We start from the raw sequence: 23556 nt of genomic DNA, 5'->3' as shown, positions 1-23556 counted from the left end.
TTAAGTATCTTAAAGAAAGAGCATGCTTTGCTACAAGATAAGTTTGATAGTCTTCAAACTCCTCCATGCTCTAAGTGTGAGCACTTATAAGCAATAAAAAATGAAAATTTGCTTCTTAAGGAAACCTTAAACAAGTTTAAGGTTGGTAGCAAAGGATTAGATATGATCCTTGCACACAAGAGTCACATCGCAAATAGAAATGGAATTGGATTTGTAAAAGGATTACATCAAAATCCTACCACTTTCATAAAAGGACCTACATTACATGTTTCCTCTTATATGAAATGCAACTTTTGTTGCAAATCCGGACATATTGCCTACAAATGCCCATTTAGGAAAATTAGTTCACAAAAATTAATATGGGTTACTAAAGGAACTATAAAGAATTCAATAATAAATAACAAAGTTAGTGGGTCAATTTTTGAGGCACCCAAAATCAAATGGGTACCTAAAAATCATCCTCTTTTGTAGACAAACCCACAAGCTAGGAGCAAGAGATGGTATCTCGATAGTGGATGCTCAAGACATATGACTGGAGATCCATCTCATTTCTCTATGCTCACTAGCAAAGAAGAAGGGTACGTTACCTTCGGAGACAACAACAAGGGCAAAATCATTGGCAAGGGAACTATTGGTAACAAATTTAATTTTTCCATTGATGATGTCTTACTAGTTGATGGATTGAAACATAATCTCTTGAGTATTAGTCAACTATGCGATAAAGGTTACATCGTTAGATTTGAATCAAATATGTGCATTATTGAAAAACCAAATCATAACATGACTATGATTGCTTTAAAACAAAATAATGTCTATACCATCAATCTTGATGAACTAAGTAATGAAATGTGCTTCTCCGCCGTAAATGATGATGCTTGGCTTTGGCATAGGAGATTAGGCCATGCAAGCATGAAAACAATATCTAAGATCTCATCTCAAGAATTAGTACGAGGAATTCCAAATATAAAGTTTATTAAGGACAAAGTATGCGATGCATGTCAACTAGGCAAACAAATAAAAATAAGCTTCAAACCAAAAAATCAAATTAGCACTACTAGACCATTACAATTGATCCATTTGGACCTATTTGGACCAATTGATACAACAAGTCTAGGTGGAAGCAAATATGCTTTTGTGATTGTGGATGACTACTCTAGATACACTTGGACCTATTTCTTAGCTCACAAAAGTGATTGCTTCAAGTGTTTCTCTAAATTTTGTAAACTCACTCAAAACGAAAAAGGCTTCATGATTTCATCAATTCGGAGTGATCACGGTGGTGAATTCCAAAACCGTGACTTTCAAAATTTTTGTGAAAGTAATGGGTACAAGCACAACTTCTCAACTCCAAGAAATCCTCAACAAAATGGAGTAGTTGAAAGGAAAAATAGAAACCTACAAGAAATGGCAAGAACTATGTTGAATGAACATAGTTTACCTAAGTACTTTTGGGCCGAAGCCGTAAATACGGCTTGCTACATCATGAATAGAGTCCTAATAAGACCATCCTTATCCAAAACTCCCTATGAATTATGGAATAACAAAAAACCAAACATCTCCTATTTTAAAGTTTTTGGTTGTAAATGCTTTATTTTAAATGAAAGGGATGCTTTAGGAAAATTTGATGCTAAATCCGATGAAGGCATCTTTCTTGGTTACTCTTCCGTTTCTAAAGCTTTTCGGGTTTTTAATAAAAGAACTTTAGTAATTGAAGAGTCTATTCATGTAGTTTTTAATGAAATTTCCGATTTAAAGAAAAATGATTTTGATGATGATCTTGGTTTTGATAATTTAAATTTAAATGAACCCTCTCCTCAAAATAGCCATTTGAATGCATCTTCTTCCGAAATTTCTTTACCAAAAGAATGGAAGTATGTAGATGCTCATCCAAAAGAGCAAATTATAGGAGATACATCAAAAGGGGTTCAAACTCGTTCTTCTTTCAAAAATTTCTGTGCTAACGCCGCTTTCCTTTCTCAAATTGAACCTAAATGCATTGACGAAGCCTTAAAAGATGATTTTTGGATTATTGCAATGCAAGAAGAATTGAACCAATTTGAGAGGAATGAGGTATGGAAGCTTGTTCCTAGACCAAGTGACCACTTAGTCATAGGTACTAAGTGGGTCTTTAGAAACAAGCAAGACGAAAATGGTATCGTGGTTAGAAACAAGGCTAGATTAGTGGCCAAAGGTTTCAACCAAGAAGAAGGTATCGATTACGAAGAAACCTTCGCTCCCGTGGCTCGATTAGAAGCCATAAGGATGCTCCTTGCCTATGCTAGTAGTAATAATTTTAAACTATTTCAAATGGATGTTAAAAGTGCTTTCTTGAATGGTTTTATTTCCGAAGAAGTATTTGTCGAACAACCTCCCGGATTTGAAAATTCTCTTCTTCCTAATCATGTATTCAAATTGACTAAAGCTCTCTATGGCTTAAAACAAGCTCCTAGAGCTTGGTATGAAAGGCTTAGTTCCTTTCTTATTTTAAATAATTTTACCAAAGGCAAGGTTGATACTACATTGTTTATTAAACATTTTGAAAATAATTTTCTTATTGTGCAAATTTATGTTGACGATATTGTGTTTGGCTCTTCGGATGAATCACTATGTGAATCATTTGCCAAATGTATGAGTCTTGAATTTGAAATGAGTTTAATGGGTGAATTAACTTTCTTTTTGGGATTACAAATCAAACAACTTAGTGATGGTATATTTCTTAACCAATCCAAATATACATTAGAATTGTTAAAACGATTTAACATGGATAATTCAAAAGCAATAAACACCCCTATGAGTACTGCGACTAAGTTAGATATGGATGAAAATGGTGAAAGTTTCGATCAAAAAACATATAGGGGAATGATAGGTAGTCTACTCTACCTCACTGCGACTAGACCGGATATTATGTTTAGTGTAGGACTTTGCGCTAGGTTTCAATCGAATCCTAAATTATCTCATCTTAAGTGTGTTAAAAGAATATTTAGGTATCTTAAAGGAACTCCAAATTTAGGATTGTGGTATCCAAAATCTGAAAATTTTGATCTAATAGCTTATGCAGATGCCGATTTTGGCGGATGTAGGATAGATAGAAAAAGTACATCCGGAACATGCCAATTTTTAGGACATGCACTTGTTTCTTGGACTTCCAAGAAACAAAATTCAGTTGCACTATCTACGGCAGAAGCCGAATACATTGCTGCAAGTGCATGTTGTGCACAAGTAATTTGGATGAAAAATACATTAGAAGACTATGGAATTCACCTTGAAAATATTCCCATAAAATGCGATAATACTAGTGCCATATGCCTTACTAAAAATCCAATTCAGCATTCTAGAACTAAGCACATCGACGTTAGGCATCATTTCATACGCGATCATGTCCTTAACAATAATGTTGTTCTAGAATTCATTGACACAAAGCATCAATTAGCAGATATATTCACAAAAGCCTTGAATGAAGACCAATTTGAATTCATCCGAAGGGAATTAGGCATGCTAAATTGTCCCTAAAATGAACTTCACAAAAAAAGGACTCGTTCTTTTCCCTTCGTTTATAAATTTGAATTCTTCCTTCTTCTACAATTCAAAATGATCCATTAAAGTATAAATTATGATCTTGAGGGAAGAAACTAAACAAAAGGAAGGAAGAAATTTTTTTTTCTTTCCTCCGCGTGATGCCAGCGGTGGCACCGCCAGATCCGGCGGTTGGACCGACTGGCGCTCGGGCGCCAAGCGGTGACACCGACCAGTTTGGCGGTGACACCGACCGAGTCACCCTTTTAACCCGAGGGGTTAGGGCCGGCGGTGACACCGCCCCCAACCCGAAGAAAGACCCCTCCAAAACCCTCTCCCATTCCCTCTAACCCTCATTCTACCTCTTAGAAACATTGGAGAAGGATTCTTGGTGGTCCAAGCTTTCCATCTCTCAACATAATCTCCACAAGGTAACACTTGAAATCCCTCATTTCTTTTCTCTTTCTCTTACTTATTTTTCACAATTTCATCATCATCTTGTCTAGAAAATGGCACCAAAGAGATCAAAAGGAATAAGGATTGAAGGAGATTCATATAACCATGACCTTTTTAGATCAAAAGAGGTAGCCCTTAGCTTTCCAAAATTTGAAACACGATGTATCCATAAGGGAAAATACGTTGATTTGGATGAACTAGAGGACTTAGATCCCATTAAGTGGTTTGCTCAACTAGAAGCTCTACCTCTACTACAAATAGATGAACCAATCTATCCACGGTTAGTGAGATTGTTCTATGCCAACCTATATGAAGACAATGATAGCCTAAGCACTTACATTCTAGGAACACCCATTAGAATTTTTGACAGCACCATTTGTGAGCTAATTGGCATAACTGAAAAAGATAGGGGATGCTATTTTAAAGGTAAATGGGATGTCAAAAAAATAGGAGCAACCTATTCCGAAGCCGTGAAAACAATTTTTGCAAATCCAAACCTTGACTTCCTACCCAAGAGTTGTGAACACTTAATGCCTTTCAACTCTAAAATTCTTCATCACATTATCACAAGCATCATATTCCCGAAACAATTTCATCTTGACGAAGTAAGTCAATTAGAGATAGGAACCATGTATTGGATTATGACTAGTCAGCATAATTGTTTTGGGTACTTGATTCGCCAACACATGTAGGAAATTATGACTAAAGATACTATATTGCCATATGGGAGGTTAATCATTAGAATTCTTCATGCCTATGACATTTGCATACCACCCGATGAAGAATCTATTCAAAATGATCGATATAACATAATAAATAAAAACCTGCTAAAAAAACTTAGGTGCACTCTTAGCAATGGCATATGGGTTAGGCAGCCTAGAAGGACGGATCCAATTCCTACACCAATAGAACAACCCGAAACACCAATTCTTATGGGAAATGAATCTCCTCCTCCTAGTCCCTTTGGAGCAGCACCTTCAGCTCCTGTTTCCTCCTCTGAAGATATCATTATGGCGGAGCTATCTCAGATCAAATCACAGCAAGAACAAATTCAGAATCAACAAGTTGAAATTTTGAAGACACTACGACAGATGAATGAAAAAATAGATATCATGTATCAGCACTGTGGATTACCTCCTAAGGATTAAATTGATGTATCTTTTTATTCTGTTCTGTTTGCTTTTAAAAACAAGTTCATGTTTGTCATCGATTGTACGATAACTGATCTTTCCTTTAGATAACTACTGTCTTAATCTGCATAGATGATGATGTCTTTTGGATAAACTATTTCTGGCAAATTTGAATGATGAACTTTGATAAATGCTAAACCTTTTTCTATGATCATCAATTAGCTGGCTTGTCTCTTTTTGTTGATGACAAAGGGGGAGAAGTGATGACTTGCACCAGAACGATAGCATGACTAATATGAATTACAAAAACTTATGTGATATGAATGTCCTATATGACTTGCAAATCCTTGAAAATATCACAAGATTGATATCATGAAATTTATATTGAAAATCTTTATCTTCTGTGTGATATGAATGTCTTATATGACTTGCAAATCATTGAAAATATCACAAGTTTGATATCATGAAATTTATATTGAAAATCTTTATCTTCTGTCGTAGCAAAATTCGTCCCGTATCATTTAACTTATGATTTTCATCGAAGTTTCGTACTTACTATTATTTAAAGAGGATAACGATAAAGTTCTACGATTAGAACTTATCGGGTTATGCTTGAATCCAATGGGATGGAATTCAAGTGTTTTTTATCTTCTCATAATATGGCATATAGATAGGGGGAGTTATGTTTAACTCCGTCATCAATTGATTGTCATCATCAAAAAGGGGGAGATTGTTGAATCTCGGATTTTGATGATATAATCAATTGGTGGGTTAATTGATCTAATCCATATTATTGAGTTAAGTGTGCAGGATTAACTACGATAACCAGAAAACATAAAGCAAGGATACCGGAGTCGAGCTCGATGGACGTTTAAGAGACCGAAGAATCATCGGAGATGCTGCCGGAACCATCCGAGAAGAAATCGGGAACGTGTCGGAAGTTCGCCGAAGAAATCGTCGGAGGCTCGCGGAGATCACCGAGAAGGCTCGGCTACTCGTTAAAGTCATCACAAAGATTGGGAGCTTGCAGGGAGTCCGTCGGAAGAAGTTCGTCGGAAAGCTCGCCGGAACAAGACTCGACGTTCGCGGTTGAAAATTTGCTTAGGATGTTTTTGTGTTATGTAGTTCACTTGTAATTAGGATTAGGATTAAGAGATAATCCTATATCCTGGTTAGGGGCCAACTGGGCCCAAAGTCAGATTTGGTTTGGGCTAAAATTAAGCCAAACCAATGAATCGGAGAGCCAAGCGGTGGCACCGCCTGGCTGGGCGGTGAAATCGCCCAGCACCCGAGAGCTGGGCGGTGACACCTCCTTGGCTGGGCGGTTGCACCGTCCAGCACCCGAGTGCTGGGCGGTGGCACCGCCTGGCTGGGCGATGGAACCTCCAGCACCGGGAACCCTAAGAGATTTCAAATTTTGAAACCCAAAATTTGAATCCTCTTGAGGCCTATAAATACCCCTCTAATCTCAGCTGAGGTTACAACTTTTGAGAAGCATTTTGATTGAGAGAAAAGTCTTAGAAAGTCTTAGCAAGTCTTGTTTTCAATTTGCTAGAGAGTTCTCCTCCTTCTTTCTTATTGAAAATTTGTAAGAGGTTGAGCTGCTTGTAAAAGGTTGTAAGAGGGGTGTTTACCCTTCTATTTCAAGAGACTTGCTAGTGGAAGGTGGGAGCCTCATCGAAGAGGGGCCTCGCAAGTGGAGTAGGTCATTTGACCGAACCACTCTAAAAATCGGCGTAATCTCTGGTTTGCTTTTTATTATTGTCATTTACATTACTGCAAATCTTCTTACTGCTATAGTTTGTATTACTCTTGCTGCGCAACTTTAAGAATACGCCTTCAAGTTAAATTTCTCAAGTTTCGTTCTTAACGTACGAAAGATTTTGATTAAAATCGAAGTTTTAATCCGCTGCACTAATTCACCCCCCCCTCTTAGTGCCGCTCCGATCCTAACACCTTGTGTGCAAGGATCATATCTAATCCTTTGCTACCAACCTTAAACTTGTTTAAGGTTTCTTTAAGAAGCAAATTTTCATTTTTTATTGCTTCTAAATGCTCACACTTAGAGCATGGAGGAGTTTGAAGACTATCAAACTTATCTTGTAGCAAAGCATGCTCTTTCTTTAAGATACTTAACTTTTTGCTAACAGTTCTACATTCATCAAATAATTCATGAAAAGCGATAGAGAGTTCTTCAAAAGATAAATCTTCATTAAATAAATCACATACCTCTTCTCCTAAAGCCATTAGCGCGTAATGAGCAACTTGCTCGGTGTTGGACTCCTCTTCTTCGGACGCGCTTGAATCATCCCACGTTGCCTTGAGCGCCTTCTTCTTTGATGTTCTCTTTTTGGCTTGAGGACAATCGTTCTTGTAGTATCCCGGTTTTTTCCATTCATAGCAAATCACTTGGTCCTTCTTTTGTTCAAATTTGTTTTTTGTATTATTTTTAAATTTATTTTTTCTTAAATATTTTTTAAATTTTTGAGTCAAAAATGCAATGTCATTGTCACTGTCCTCATCACTTGATGTTCCTTTTAAGTGGTCTTCTTGTGATTTGAGTGCCATATCCTTCCTGTTCTTTGGAAGGGGGTTCTCGAGCTCGTCATGAGCTTGACATGTCATTTCGTAGGTCATTAGAGACCCAATGAGTTCTTCAAGAGGGAATGCTTTAAGGTCTTTGGCCTCTTGAATGGCCGTAACTTTTGGATCCCAACTTTTAGGGAGGGATCTTAAGATTTTAGTTACTAGTTCAAAGTTAGTAAAATCTTTACCAAGAGCTTTGAGTCCATTGATGACATCCGTAAACCGAGTGTACATGTCTCCGATGGACTCACTTGGTTTCATTCGGAAAAGTTCTAAGAGTGCACAAGGATGTTGATTTTGGACTCTTTCACTCGGCTAGTGCCTTCATGAGTGACCTCAAGAGTTCTCCAAATATCAAAAGCCGAATCACAAATTGAAACACGATTAAATTCATTTTTGTCTAGTGCACAAAACAAGGCATTCATAGCCTTTGCATTTAAAGCAAAAACCTTCTTCTCCGATTCATTCCATTCGCTCATCGGAAGAGAAGATTTTTGAAATCCATTTTCAACAATAGTCCAAAGCTCGAAATCCATAGAAATGAGGAAGATCCTCATCCGAGTCTTCCAATAAGTATAATCCGACCAATTAAACATAGGTGGACGTGTGATAGAATGACCCTCATGCATGCCGGAGTAAGCCATCTCTCTTGGGTATTAAACCAAATATGAGAGTGAGCCTTGCTCTGATACCAATTGTTAGGATCGGAGCGGCACTAAGAGGGGGGGGGGTAAATTAGTACAGCGGCTTAAAACGTTGGTTTCAACAAATCTTTCGTACGATAAAAATCGGAATCGTAAGTGCTTAACTTGAAAGCGTATTCGCAAAGTTGTGCAGTAAATGTAATGAGGAAATAAAGCAAGTAAGAGGGTTTGCAGTAATGTAAATAGCAATAATGAAATGCAAACCAGAGATTACGCCGTTTTTAAAGTGATTCGGTCAAGTGACCTACATCCATTTGCGAGGCCCCTATTCGATGAGGCTCCCACCTTCCACTAGCAAATCTCTTGAAAGGGAAGGGTAAATACCCCTCTTACAACTTTTACAAGCGGTTCACTCTCTTACAGATTTTCAACAAGAAAGAAGGAGGTGAACACTAGCAAATTGAAAACAAGAAAGGCAAAGTCTCTTCTAAGACTTTTCTCTCAATCACTTGCTGCTCAAAAAGTTGTGTTCTCAGCTAAGACTTGAGGGGTATTTATAGGCCTCAAGAGGATTCAAATTTGGGCTCCAAAAAATTTGAATTCTCTTATGTTCCCGATGCTAGCGGTGCCACCGCCCAGCCAAGCGGTGCAACCGCCCAGCCCAGGAGGTGTCACCGCCCAGCTCTCGGGTGCTAGGCGGTGCCACCGCCCAGCTCTCGGTGCTAGGCGGTGCTATCGCCCAGCTAGGCAGTGCCACCGCCTGGCTCTCCGATTCACTGGTTTGGCTTAATTTTAGCCCAAACCAAATCTGACTTTGGGCCCAATTGGCCCCTAACCAGGATATAGGATTATCTCTTAATCCTAATCCTAATTACAAGTGAACTACATAACAACAAAAAACATCCTAAGCAAGTTTTCAACCGCGAATGTCGAGTCTTGTTCCGGCGAGCTTTCCGACGAACTTCTTCCGACGGACTCCCTGCAAGCTCCCGATCTTGTGATGACTTTAACGAGTAGCCGAGCCTTCTCGGTGATCTCCGTGAACCTCCGACGATCTCTTCGGCGAACTTCCGAAAATTCCGATAGGTTCCCGATTTCTTCTCGGTTGGTTCCGGCAGCATCTCCGATGATTCTTCGGACTCTTAAACGTCCATCGATCTTGACTCCAGTATTCTTGCTTTGTGTTTTCTGGTTATCATAGTTAATCCTGCACACTTAACTCAATAATATGGATTAGATCAATTAACCCATCAATTGATTTTATCATCAAAATCTGAGATTCAACAGGTACCACCACCCAGACTAGCGGTGCCACTGCCCAGACTGGTGGTGCCACCGCCTAGCACCCTGCTAGGGGCGGTACAACAGCCCAGACTAGTGGTACCACTGCTTGACATAGTCTCGGAGTATGTGCCACGACGGTGTCACCTCTTGGGGCACTGTTTGGGCCTCTCATTGGGCCCAATACAATCCTTATATAGGCCTAGCTGGCCCCTAATTGGGTTGGCCCAAATCCAAACCCAATTACATGCTAACTACGATTCCTAAGACATTTGCTAAGCTAAATAAGTCCCTATGTCTTGGTTTCTTCCCGCGAGCTTCCGACGATCTTCCGGCGAAATTCCGACGATCTCTCGGCAATGTTCCGACGGAATCCCAGCAAGCTCCTAGACTTTATGATGATCTTCTTGGCGAGTTCCGACAAGCTTCTCTGGTAAGCTCTGAGAATTCTCGGCCAGTTCCGCAAGAACTTCCGACGAATGTCCGGATTTTCGACGAACTCTCGAACTCCCAATGAAATCGCGTCCTTGACTCTGGGATTTCATTTTGATTCATGCCTTACTATCGTAGTTAATCCTGCACATGTAAAACACACTTCGATCTAGACAATTAATACTAAGCATTAATCATGTTGTCCGGCATGTCATTGGTCCCTCGACGCTTCGTTCAATTCTTCGGCGCATCATCCTCTTTTGCAGCCTCTTGCCCAATCGGCTAGTTGACTCTGCAACTCCGATATCCTTGGCACAATATCTGCTCTTCTTGACCCGATGCCCAAATCCATGGCCCAAAGCCTTCTGTCGATACGTCGATCGATCCTCCGGCACGACATCCAATCTTCTAATATGTTTTCCTCCGGCACAACATGATTCTTCCTACTTTAATTGTCTCATCCTGATCGAAGCATCCTACGTCACTAAAAACACAGATCAAATCATAAACAATTATCAATTGGTTTCATCATCAAAATATGAGATTCAACAATCTCCCCCTTTTTGATGATGACAACCAATTGATGACGGAGTTAAAATAAACTCCTAGAGTTTAAACAAACTCCCCCCTATCAATATGTCATAGAACTCTTAGATTCAAAAATCAAAGCAATCATGTCATGATAAAATCATGCATAACATCAACATACTTCTCCCCCTTTGTCATCAACAAAAAGGAGAAGTCCAATTCTCATGTGTTTAGAAGTAAAAGTTCAAATCATTGCATATTAAACATAATTTTTATTTTTTATCATCATGCAATCTATCAAATTTTACACATATAAAAGTTAGCCAAATTTTACATCTTTTGAGATGTGCAAGATAGACTATATTGCCTCCTCTTGAAATGTGAAACTTAGCAAATATTGCTTCTCTTGATATTTGCAAGATGGTACTTCTTGCTTCTCTTTTGAGATTAGCAAGCTAGCAAGTTTGCATCTTTTCATGATGTGCATGCTAGAAATTCTTTCTCCCCGTTTGTCATTGGCAAAAAGAGGAGAATAACAAAAATAATAGTGTAATTCATTAATTTTTAAATTATGACAAAAATAAAGTGTCATTCTTATTTCAATATGTCATAATTGAGATAAACCTTGAATTTAAATTTAATTCAAGTCAATGCAATTTTAATCATAATTCTTATACATGATATGCAATACATCAAATACATCATCATAATAAAATCATAAGTATTGCATGCATCATTTTTTAATAAGCTAGCAACTTTGCTTCCTAGAAAGTTTTTCTCCTTGCAATTTGTGAGCTAGTAAATTTTACACATGAAAGTTGGCAAGATTTTTGCATCTTTCTTAGATGAGCAAGCATTTTACTTCTTTTTGAAAGATGCAAGCTAGCAAGCTAGCAAAATTTGCTCCCCCTATGTCATTGTCAAATAGAAGGGAAGAATACAATGTTGTGATTCTTTTCCCTTTACAATAATTTTGAATCATGACAAGGGTAAAGTATCAACCTTATTTCAATATGTTTATGCATCATTATATTTTCTAATTAAGACATGCACAATTTCAAAACCTTACATTTTATTTTTTATGCACGATACCGAAAAATAAATCAATCATCATTATGAGCATATCATACATGATACTAAAATATTAAAATTTTTAAGTATTTATCAATATTTTGATCATGATACCAAACATTCATCATTTAAAGCATTCATGATACGTATCATATCATCATAATAAAGAGCATAAGTATTGCTTTCATCATTCTAAATCATAAATATTTTACATTATGATGGTATCAATTTGTCAAATTTCATCCTACCATGCATGATCATAACTTTTCCCTCTTTTATCATTTGTATGTATCAAAATAAATTCATAAATATTTTATGCATTCATATCATCATATAAAGAATATCAAGAAGAATTAATTGAGCGATGAGATAAATATTTCATGAATATAAGGAATTGTACATAAAAAACATATCATGAGAGATAAAATATCAAGGATCGTGAAGATAAATCATGAGTATCAATAGACATATTAAGATTCTTTTTGAATAACTCAAATAGTGAAAAGAAAAAATCATAATAAACAATCTTGATTAATAAAATGAATTTTTAAGTTAAAATTCTGAGAATTCAAGAGAAAGCATGATTCATTTTAACAAATCTTCTCTTAAATAAATAACGAAAAGAATTATTAGAAGATCATCATATAGATAGAATTCATTCAATCTTGTAGGAAAATAAAATATTAATTCATGCATATAAAATCTCTCAATTCATTATGAATCATAAAAATTATAATTCAAAAAAAAAATCATAATTCATTTAGAAAATTTTCTTCTTTAGTAAACGACAAGAAGAAACATGGGAGATCAAATAAGAGATCTTGATTCATAAAAGATTTCATGTTATAAATCTCAAAAAATTAAGATAAAGTTTATTTAAATTCAAATCATCACATCAAAATCATTTTTAAGAGATTCAAAAAAAAATATAGATAGATTCGTTAATCTCTCCTTTTTGAAAATCGATAGAGTAGAGAAAAAAAATATTTCAAGGAGAAAGCTTTCCTCTTTTTAGTGTTTTCAATTTATATGATTGATTTCATATATGCCAAATAAAAACATGTATCATGTTTAAAACCGAAAGTGCAAGATTTATTACGACAAAGTTCAATAAGGCATAAATCATCCAGAAATCATCATTCATAATTTCAAAATATAAAACCAGTAAACATGATTTTAAATTAATATGCTCAAGTTTTTGTATGAGAACCATCTATCTTATTTAAAACCGAAAAAGTAATATTTCATCATGAATAACTTCAAAGTCTCATGCATAGTATAAAATCATCAAGCATGATTTCATTAAACATAAATCATCTTCAATCAAAATTATGAAATTCTCAAGATACACATTAATGCTTCTTAAACCAATCTTGTTAGGTGTACAAGCATTAGTGTAACACCCCTGATTAGTCCCACATTGAAAGTGGGCAGAATTAAGATTGACTTATAAGAGTCTGATGAGTGTATTACTATCAACTTCAGCTTAAGCATTTTGGTCAGTGGTTTAGACCAAACGAAGTTGATAGGCCAGTTAGCTTATCAGGCCTGAGTCATAATAATTAGATTTATATCTAACATTTTATTGCATTATTACATCATTAAAACATCAAGCATGATTTCATATTTTCAATCAAAATCGTTTTGTTTATCATAAACATGTAATTTTCATGATTATTTTCAAAATTATTAGAATGATAAGCATGATTCCTAATTTTTTATATTTTCATTATTAAACATGTAATTTTTAAGAAAATTAATTCTAAACTAAAAATGCATCATGAAAAGCATCATGTAATTTTGAAATAAATTAGGGGGATTTTGATTACCTCATCGTTAAATGTCGTTAAGGCGTAGTTTGCCACTTTGCCTTTGTTGATTTTATCCTCATCTTCGGAGGAGCTCGATTCATTCCAATTTATGTTCTTCTTCTTGCATTCAAAGCTAATAGTTGCGTTCTTTTTGTTCTTTGATTTTTGTTTCATGAACTTTTTAAATTTATTAGTGAGGAGTTCATGTTCACTCTCTCTTGAGCTTATACTCGAGTGGTCTTCAAATGTTCTAAGTTCGAAATCCTTCCTGTTCTTTGGAAGGTTGTTCTTGAGTTCTTTATGTGCATTGCACGTTATTTCATAGGTCATCAAAGATCCTATTAGTTCTTCAATCGGAAAAGTATTCAAATTTCTTGATTCTTGAATTGCCGTTGCTTTTGAATCCCAACTCTTATTAAGAGAACGCAAAATCTTGTTTCAAGTTCAAAATCCGAAAAACATTTGCTAAGAGCTTTTAAACCATTGACAACATCCGTAAAACGAGTGTACATGTCAACAATGGTTTTGCTAGGCTTCATTCGAAAAAGTTCAAAATCATGTATTAAAAAGTTAATTTTTGAATCTTTAATACTACTTGTGCCTTCCTGTGTGGTTTCAAAATGTGCCAAATATTGAAAGCCGTTTCGCACAAAGAAATATGATTAAACTCATTTTTGTCTAAGGAGCAAAATAGAGCGTTTATAGTTCTAGCATTTAAAGAAAATGTCTTTTTCTCCAAATCATTCCAATTGTTCATTAGAAGAGAAGACATTTCAAATCTGTTTTCGATAATATTTCATAAATTTAAATCCAACGAAAGCAAGAAAACTCTGATTCGAGTTTTTCAATAAGTATAGTCCGTCCCATTGAAAAAGGGAGGACGAATAAAAGAGTAACCCTCTTGAAAGCCGAAAAGAGCCATTTCTCTTAGGTGTTAAACCAACTGACAAATCACGAGGCTCTGATACCAATTGTTAAGATCAAGAGCGCACTAAGAGAGGGGGGGGGGGGGGTGAATTAGTGTAGCGGATAAAAACGTCGGTTTCGAAAAATCTTTCGTACGATAAAACTCGAACTCGGAAATGCTTAACTTGAAACATGTGTTCGTAAATGTATTGAAGGCAATAAGCTATTAAAGAGGTTTGCAGTAAAGATAAATTGCTCAAAATAAAATGCAAACTAGATTTTTAGAGTGGTTCAGTCAACGTGACCTACATCCACTTTGCTAATTCCTCCTCCGTCGAGGCCACCGACATCGACTATTGATCTTCCCTTAATAGGCGAAGATCAACCTCTTTCTTACAGCCCTCTTCTCCTTTTACCGGGTTTAGGAGACAACCCTTACAAGCACTCACTCCTCTCTTACAGAATTCTAACACTTAGACTATAGGAGGATTCTCACAAGAGAGTTCTACAGCGTTTTTATACTTTTAAACTCTTTGTGCTTGTGTGCTTTAACCAGGGATGAGAGAGTATTTATAGGCTTCAAGTTGATTCAAACTTGGAGCCTAAAAACATCTTATCCCGGGTTTCCCGGGCACGGGCGGTACCACCGCTTGGGAGGTTGTGCTGGGCGGTACTACCACCCAGACTAGCTGTGCCACCGCCCAAATTGGCGGTGCCACCGCCTGACACCCTACTAGGTGTGGTACAACCGCCCAGACTAGTGGTACCACCTCCTGACATAGTCTCAGAGATTGTGCCACGATGGTGTCACCTCTTGGGGCACTGTTTGATCATCTCATTACTCCCAACATGGTCCTTACATGGGCCTAGCTGGCCCCTAATTGGGTTGGCCCAAATCCAAACCCAATTACATGCTAACTACGATTCCTAAGACATTTGCTAAGCTAAATAAGTTCCTATGTCTTGGTTTCTTTTCACGAGCTTCCGACGATCTTCCGGCGAACTTCCGACGATCTCTCGGCAATGTTCAAGTGGAATCCCAACAAGCTCCTAGACTTCATCATCAAAATTCGAGATTTAACAATCTCTCCCTTTTTGATGATGGCAATCAATTGATGACGGAGTTAACCTTAACTCCCCTTATCTATATGTCATACTTGAGAAAAGACATTCTTCAATTCAAAGCCTTTGAATTCAAGAGACATATTGATAAGTTAAGTTCAAGTAAACTTATCAATACATACATCATGATTCCTATCATGATCTAATATTCTCAAAATGATGTCAAGGCATGACATCCATTTTCAAGTATGATATTTCAAATATGAAAGATGACAAAGATAGCAATTCATCATTCTACGACAAGATATCAATTGTAAAATTATAAGTTAAGTTATAGATATCTTATCATAATGAAGGAAATTTATCAAACAAACATTTCAAGTATATCTGATGAAATACATTGCATATATTTGTCATCAATTTCCCACATTTTGGTATTATTTCTCCCCCGTTGTCATCAACAAGAAGGAGAAATTATGGTAAAAATTCATGTCACATTTCAAATTATAAAATAAAATTCATACTAGTCATATTTCAAGCATTCATGACATGGTATTATTCAAAAGTTCTCAACATTAAAAGTTATAATTATTGAAGAGATAGCTTCCATCAACTTCTCCCTTTTTATTTTTCATCAAAACTTTGCATGAAGAAGGAGAGTAAGGAGGAAAATCCATTGAGAACCAACTTTGAATGAAGTTAAAAATGATAAAAGAGTTTCATTAAATCATGCTTCAATTTTCACAAGGATCGAGATATTCATGTGAAATTAAATCCTCATTCTTGCAAGTGTTCATCTCGTAAAAAAGAATCATAAAAATTCTTCCTTCATTAAGAAAGAATTCATGTGAAAGAATCGAAGGATAAAAGAAATTCCATGAATAAGCCTTCATAATGAGAGGATCATCACATCAAATTCATTTCTCAATAAAAATTCACAAGAGATAAATCTGAGAGATATATTTGTCAATGAAATCTATGAAGTGATTGAGTATATCAAAAGTGACGGAGCAAGGGTATGAAGGAAACTTGATACGGCATAATCTCATGAAAGCTCCATTCAAGAAATTCATAAAGATATTCCGAAAAAGATATACATCAAATTCATGCATTTGGACAAATTAACATTCCTAACTCTCTTCTAATAAAGTCATATTGTTTTTCACTTAAAGCTTTTGTAAAAAAGTCAGCTAATTGATGTTTCGTATCAATAAACTCTAAGATTACATCATGATTAGTAACATGATCTCGTATAAAGTGATGCCTAATATCAATATGTTTTGTTCTAGAGTGTTGAATAGGATTTTTTGTTAAATATATTGCACTTGTGTTATCACATTTTATGGGAATGTTTTTAAGATGAATCTTATAATCCTCTAAAGTGTTTTTCATCCACACAACTTGTGCACAATATGCACTAGCTGCAATGTACTCAACTTTGGTTGTAGATAATGCAACCGAGTTTTGTTTCTTGGAAGACCAAGAAATAAGTGCATGTCCTAAAAATTGACATATTCCGGATGTACTTTTTCTATCTAATCTACATCTAGCAAAATCTGCATCAGCATAAGCAATTAACTCAAAGTTATCATATTTTGGATATCATAATCCTAGATTTGTGGTTCTTTTAAGATATCTAAGTATTTTTTTAATTGCTTTGAGATGAGATATCTTATGATTAGATTGAAACCTAGCACAAAGTCTTACACTAAACATGATATCCGGTCTAGTTGTAGTAAGGTAAAGTAAATTTTCTATCATAACCCTATAAACTTTTTGATCAAAACTTTCTCTACTTTCATCAATTTCTAACTTAGTGGATGTGCTCATAGGAGTGTTGATAGCCTTTGAGCTATGCATATTAAACCTTTTTAGTAAATCTAAAGCATATTTTGTTTGACTAAGAAATATACCATTACTTAGTTGTTTGATTTGTAAGCCCAAAAAGAAAGTTAATTCCCCTACCAAACTCATTTCAAATTCAAGACTCATATTGTTAGCAAATGACTCATATAGATATTCATTCGTAGAATCAAAAATGATATCATCAACATAAATTTGAACAATAAAAAAATTATTTTTAAAATTTTTGATAAACAATGTAGTATCGACCTTGCCTTTAGAGAAATTATTTTTGATAAGAAATGAGCTAAGTCTCTCATACCAAGCCCTTGGGGCTTGTTTCAATCCATAGAGAGCTTTAATCAATTTAAATATATGATTAGGGAGATTATCATTCTCAAATCTAGGAGGTTGTTCAACATAAACTTCTTCGGAAATAAAGTCATTAAGAAATACACTTTTAACATCTATTTGAAACAACTTAAAATTATTACTACTAGCATAGGCAAGGAGCATCCGTATGGCTTCTAATTGTGCCATAGGAGCGAAGGTTTCTTCATAATCGATACCTTCTTCTTGGTTAAAACTCTTGGCCACTAATCTAGCCTTGTTTCGAACCACGATACCAAATTCATCTTGCTTGTTTCTAAAGACCCACTTAGTACTAATAACTAAATGGTCACTTGGCCTAGGAACAAGCTTTCACACCTCATTTCTCTCAAATTGATTCAACTCCTCTTGCATTGCAATAACCCATAAATCATCTTTCAAGACCTCATCAATACACTTAGGTTCAATTTGGGAGAGAAAAGCGGCGTTTGCATAGAAATTCTTAAGAGAGGAACGAGTTTGAACCCCTTTAAATGTGTCTCCTATTATTAGCTCCTTAGGATGAACATCTATATACTTCCATTCCTTCGGTAAAGAAGGTTCGGAAGAAGATGTATCTAAGTTGCTAGAAGGAGAAAGGGATTCATTCAAGTTCAAAATTTCAAAATTAAGGTCATCATCAAAATCATTTTTCTTAACTTCAGAAATTTCATTAAAAACCACAAATTGATTCGTTTATAATCAAAGTTCTTTTGTTAAAGATACGAAAGACTTTAGAAATGAAAGAATAACCAAGAAAAATTCCTTCATCGGATTTTCCATCAAACTTTCCTAAGACATCTTTTTCATTCAATATAAAGCATTTACATTCGAAAATTTTAAAATATGAAACATTAGGTTTTTTGTTGTTCCATAACTCATAAGGAGTTTTGGAAAGTAATGGTCTTACTAGAACCCTATTCATGACATAGCATGTCATATTTACGGCTTCGGCCCAAAAATATTTGGGTAGGCTATGTTCATTTAACATGGTTCTAGTCATTTTTTTTAAGTTTCTATTCTTTTTTTCAACTACTCCATTTCGTTGAGGATTTCTTGGAGTAGAGAAGTTGTGGTTGTATCCATTAGATTCACAAAATTCTTGGAAATCACGGTTTTGAAATTCTCTACCATGATCACTTCAAATTGATGAAATCATAAAACCTTTTTCATTTTGAACAAGTTTATAAGACTTGGAGAAATACCTAAAATAATCGTTTTTGTGTGCTAAGAAGTAAGTCCATGTGTATCTACTAAAATTATCCACAATGACAAATGTATATTTGCTACCTCCTAGGCTTGATGTAGCAATTGGTCCGAACAAGTCCATATGGATCAATTGCAAAGGTCTAGAGGTGCTTATTTGGTTCTTAGGTTTGAAGTTACCTTTTATTTGTTTTCCTAGTTGACATGCATCATACACATTATCTTTGACGAACTTGATATGAGGAATTCCTCTTACAAGTTCTTTAGATGAAATTTGAGAGATTAGTTTTATACTAGCATGACCTAATCTCCTATGCCAAAGCTAAGCATCGTCATTCAAAATCGAAAAACACATTTCATTGCAAAGATCATTGATGTCAATAGTGTATATGTTATTTTGTTTTAGTGCAATCATAGATGTGTTTTTGTATGGTTTTTCAATAATGCAACCATTAGATTCAAGTCTAACAATATATCCTTTATCACATAATTGACTAATACTCAAAAGGTTATGTTTTAAACCATCGACTAATAATACATTTTCAATAAGAAGATTGGATTTGTTACCTATGGTTCCTTTGCCAATGATTTAACCCTTGTTGTTATCTTCGAAGGTGATATATCCTTTGTCTAGGCTAGTGAGCTTAGAGAAATGAGATGGATCTCCGGTCATATGCCTTGAGCATCCACTATCAAAGTACAATCTCTTACTCCTAGCTTGTGATGGTACATTTTTCTATAAAAAGATATTATTTTTAGGTACCCATTTAATCTTGGATGCCTCAAAAATCGATCTACACAATTTATCATATTGCGTTGAGTCATTTGAGGTTCTTTTAGGAACCCAAATCAATTTATGTGGACTATATTTCTTGAATGGACATTTGTACGCAACATGTCTAGGTTTGCAACAAAAGTTGCATTTGGTGTGAGGTGATATATGCAAGGTAGGGCTTTTAATAAAGGTGGTTGGATTTTGATGAGAGCTACTCACAAATCCGATTCTGCCTTTCCTATAAACATGACCCTTGTTGGCAATGATCATGTTCAAGGACTTGCTACCAACCTCAAATTTCTTGAAGGTATCTTTGAGTAGCAAGTTTTCCTTTTGAAGTATTTCTAAATCATAGCATTTTATGCAAGGAGCTAAGCTATTTTCATGCTTAATCTTTACTCTATCAAAATTGCTAATAAGAGAAGCATGTTCCCTTTTTAAAGAATTGTACTTTTTACTCAAAATTCTACATTCATCAAATAATTCATGAAAAGTACTTAAAAGCTCATCGAAAGTTAAATTTGCATCTAATGAACTTGTTACCTCATCTCCAATAGTCATTAGCACATAGTGAGCAACTTGCTCGGTGTTGATTGGCTCCTCTTTGCTTGGGGATATTCACTCTTAAAGTGTCCTGACTTCTTGCATTCATAGCATATCACTTGTTCTTTCTTTGGTTCAAATTTATTTTTAGCATCATTTTTAATTTTTTTATATAAATTTTTTAAATTTTCTTGTTAATAGTGCCAAGTCTTCATCAAAGTCCTCATCACTTGAGTTTTCTTTCAAGTGGTCTTCTTGTGTTTTTAGTATTATATCCTTCTTGTTCTTTGGAAGGGTGTCCTCAAGCTCTTCATGAGCTTTACATTTCATTTCATAGGTCATTAGTGATCCAATTAGTTCTTCAAAAGGAAAATTATTTAGATCTTTGGCCTCTTGAATGGCCGTTACTTTAGGGTCCCAATTTTTTGGTAGGGATCTTAAAATCTTATTAACAAGTTCAAAATCCGAGAAAATTTTACCAAATCCTTTTAGACCATTGATGACATCCGTAAATCGGGTGTACATGTCTCAAATGGTCTCACTCGGTTTCATTTGAAACAACTCATAAGAATGCACTAAAAGATTAATTTTTGACTCCTTCACTCTACTAGTGCCTTCATGAGTCACTTCAAGTGTGTGCCAAATGTCAAAAACCATTCACAAATCGATAGTCGATTAAACTCATTTTTATCTAATGCACAAAATAAGGCATTCATAGCCTGCATTTAAAGTGAAAGTCTTCTTGTCCAAATCATTCCAATCGTTCATTGGAAGAGAAGACTTTTGAAAGTCATTTTCTATAATATTTCATAATTCGAAATATATTGAAATTAAGAAAATCCTCATTTTAGTCTTCCAATATATGTAATCCATCCCAATGAACATGGGCGGACGTGTAATTGAATGACCCTCTAGGTTACCGGCAGATACCATCTCTCTTGGGTTTAAAACCAAATGAGAGTGAATCTTGCTCTTATACCAATTATTAGGATCAAGAGCGGCACTAAGAGGGGGGGTGAATTAGTGCAGCGGAAAGCTTTCATTATTTAAAAAGAAACTTATTTCGATTAAAACCGATTCTAGCGAGAATGTTTTCGATTCAATCCGTTTCGGAAAGAATTTGAACTTGAAAGCTTTTGTGAAGATGCAAGAGAAGACTAAGGTGATTTGCAGTAATATAAATTGCACAAATGAAAAGCATTGGTTTCGTAAAGTCTTCGTATGATTAAAGCCGATCTCGGAAGGTGCTTACTTGAAAGTGTATGTAAATGTAGTTAAAACACAGTAAGGAGGAGAGACAGTTTGCTATGAGAGAAAGTTGCTCAAAGTAAATACAAACCGAGTTTGAGTGGTTCAGTCAATGTGACCTACATCCACTTTCGGATTCCTCCTCCGACGAGATTACCGATGTCTACTAAAGGCCTTCTTTCGATAGGTGAAGACCGAATACCTCTTTATAGTACTTTCTCCTTTTCCCGGGTTTAGGAGATGAACCCTTACAAGTCTCACTCCTCTTTCTTGAATGGTTACAAGGCTAAGAGATGGAGGAGAACTCTAACTTTTATAATACTTTAAGGCTCGAGAACTCAAGATTATACCAATAGGTTTCATGCCCTTTCATGCAGAAAAGGGTAGGGTTTTTATATGTCCCAATAGCTTAAAAAATGGAGCCATCTTTTTTTAACAAATTAGTATATTTCAAAATTATTCACTTTTTGACTATACCATTTTTCACAGCATTAGTAGTATCTTATTCTAGTCATGTCTGTAGGATAAGCGTGGAACCAAGAGTAGAATATTTCAAGTTGTAATATTATGACCTAGGTCGTGAATCCTATAGATTGTCTATATCCACAAAAGAATGGGAACCTACTTGACCATCTTATAAGTTTTAATAATTGAATTGTATTGATTTGCTTCTTTAAAAGTATATAATGTTCTTATATTTGATAGATAGTACGTGAATAAATTAAGATTAATCAGAAAGATACCATGAGAATTAGATAACACACAAATAGTTCTGGTAATATTCAGGTGGTGACTCCCAAAGGCAACCACCTATACAATTCAATAAGATATGATGATTAATAGGTTGACAAAATGGGAAAGAGATAACATAGACCGTCAGAGTGGTTATTGGCTCATTGATAGGAAGCGATGCTGATAGCATGAGGATGAGATGTTTTAAAATTTACTAAGTGAGAATGATTCACTACTTTTTGAAATTAATATAGATCAACTAGTGGTAGAGGAGAGATATGCAAGATATTTAATAAATGCTATTGATAATAGGGGGAACAAAAAAGTCAGGTCAATGGATGCGTTAGTTATGAATGAATTTCTGAAGGTATTTCCAAAGATCCTCCTTGGACTACAGTTAGACAAGGAGATTGAGTTTGTCATAGACTTATTACCTAAAGTAGAACTGAAGGACTTAAAGGATACAATTTGCGGGAGCTCCTAGATAAAAAATTTGTTTGGCCTTACTTTTCACCATGGGGATCCTTAATACTATTTGTATAGAAGAAGGATGGGATAATGGGATAATGTGATTCTGTAGAGACTAAAGAGAGTTGAATAAGGTGAATATTAAGATCAAATACTCATTCCCTAGAATTGATAACTTATAATCGGTTGCAAGGTGCTATTCTCCAAATTTGATTTGATATTAGAGTATTATCAATTAAAAATAAAAAAAGGGCATTCCTAAAATTACCTTCACAACTTGAATTTCTTGTAATGTCATTTGGTTTATTTAATGCATTGGCAGCTGCACCACCTAAACACAGTCTCCTAAACTATGTCAAGTGATGGTACCGCCTAGTGTCAGTGTTGTAGACGGTGATACCGCTAGGACCCGGGATGTAATCTTTTTTTACTCTATTTTTGAAGTCATTTAGGGTCTATAAATACCCCAGTTATTTCTACTTAGAAGAACATGAAATTTGGTAGAAAAGTGAAAAAATATATTTAAGAAAAAAGTATTATAATCTCTTTAAATTAGCGAGTCTTTTCCTCCTAGAGTTAGAAGGTTTCTAAGGGAGGAGTGAAGTCTAAAAGAGAAAGGTGTAAAGGTTCTCTCCGAAAAGGAGAAAGAGTTATAAGGGTGGTTGATCTTCGCCCATTGGAAAGAAGATTGGTAGTAGAAGCCGTTGGCCTCGAGTGAAGAGAAATCAAGAGTGGATGTAGGTCGTGACGACTGAACCACTATAAATCTAGTATGCTCTTTTCTTTTGCTGCTTACTTTTATTGGTTACTTAGCTACTCACTTCACTTTATATTTACTCTAAGTCAAGCTTAAACACTTTACGATATGGGCTTTATTGAAATGGTTTTTTCTATATTGAACGAGTTTTCAAATAGACGTTTCTTATAAAAGCACTAATTCAAACCCCCCTCCT

Source organism: Musa acuminata, chromosome BXJ3-8 (genome assembly GCF_036884655.1).
Source record: "Musa acuminata AAA Group cultivar baxijiao chromosome BXJ3-8, Cavendish_Baxijiao_AAA, whole genome shotgun sequence".
Taxonomy (NCBI): domain Eukaryota; kingdom Viridiplantae; phylum Streptophyta; class Magnoliopsida; order Zingiberales; family Musaceae; genus Musa; species Musa acuminata.
The sequence above is the reverse complement of the archived record's forward strand: the minus strand, read 5'-3'. Positions refer to the sequence as shown.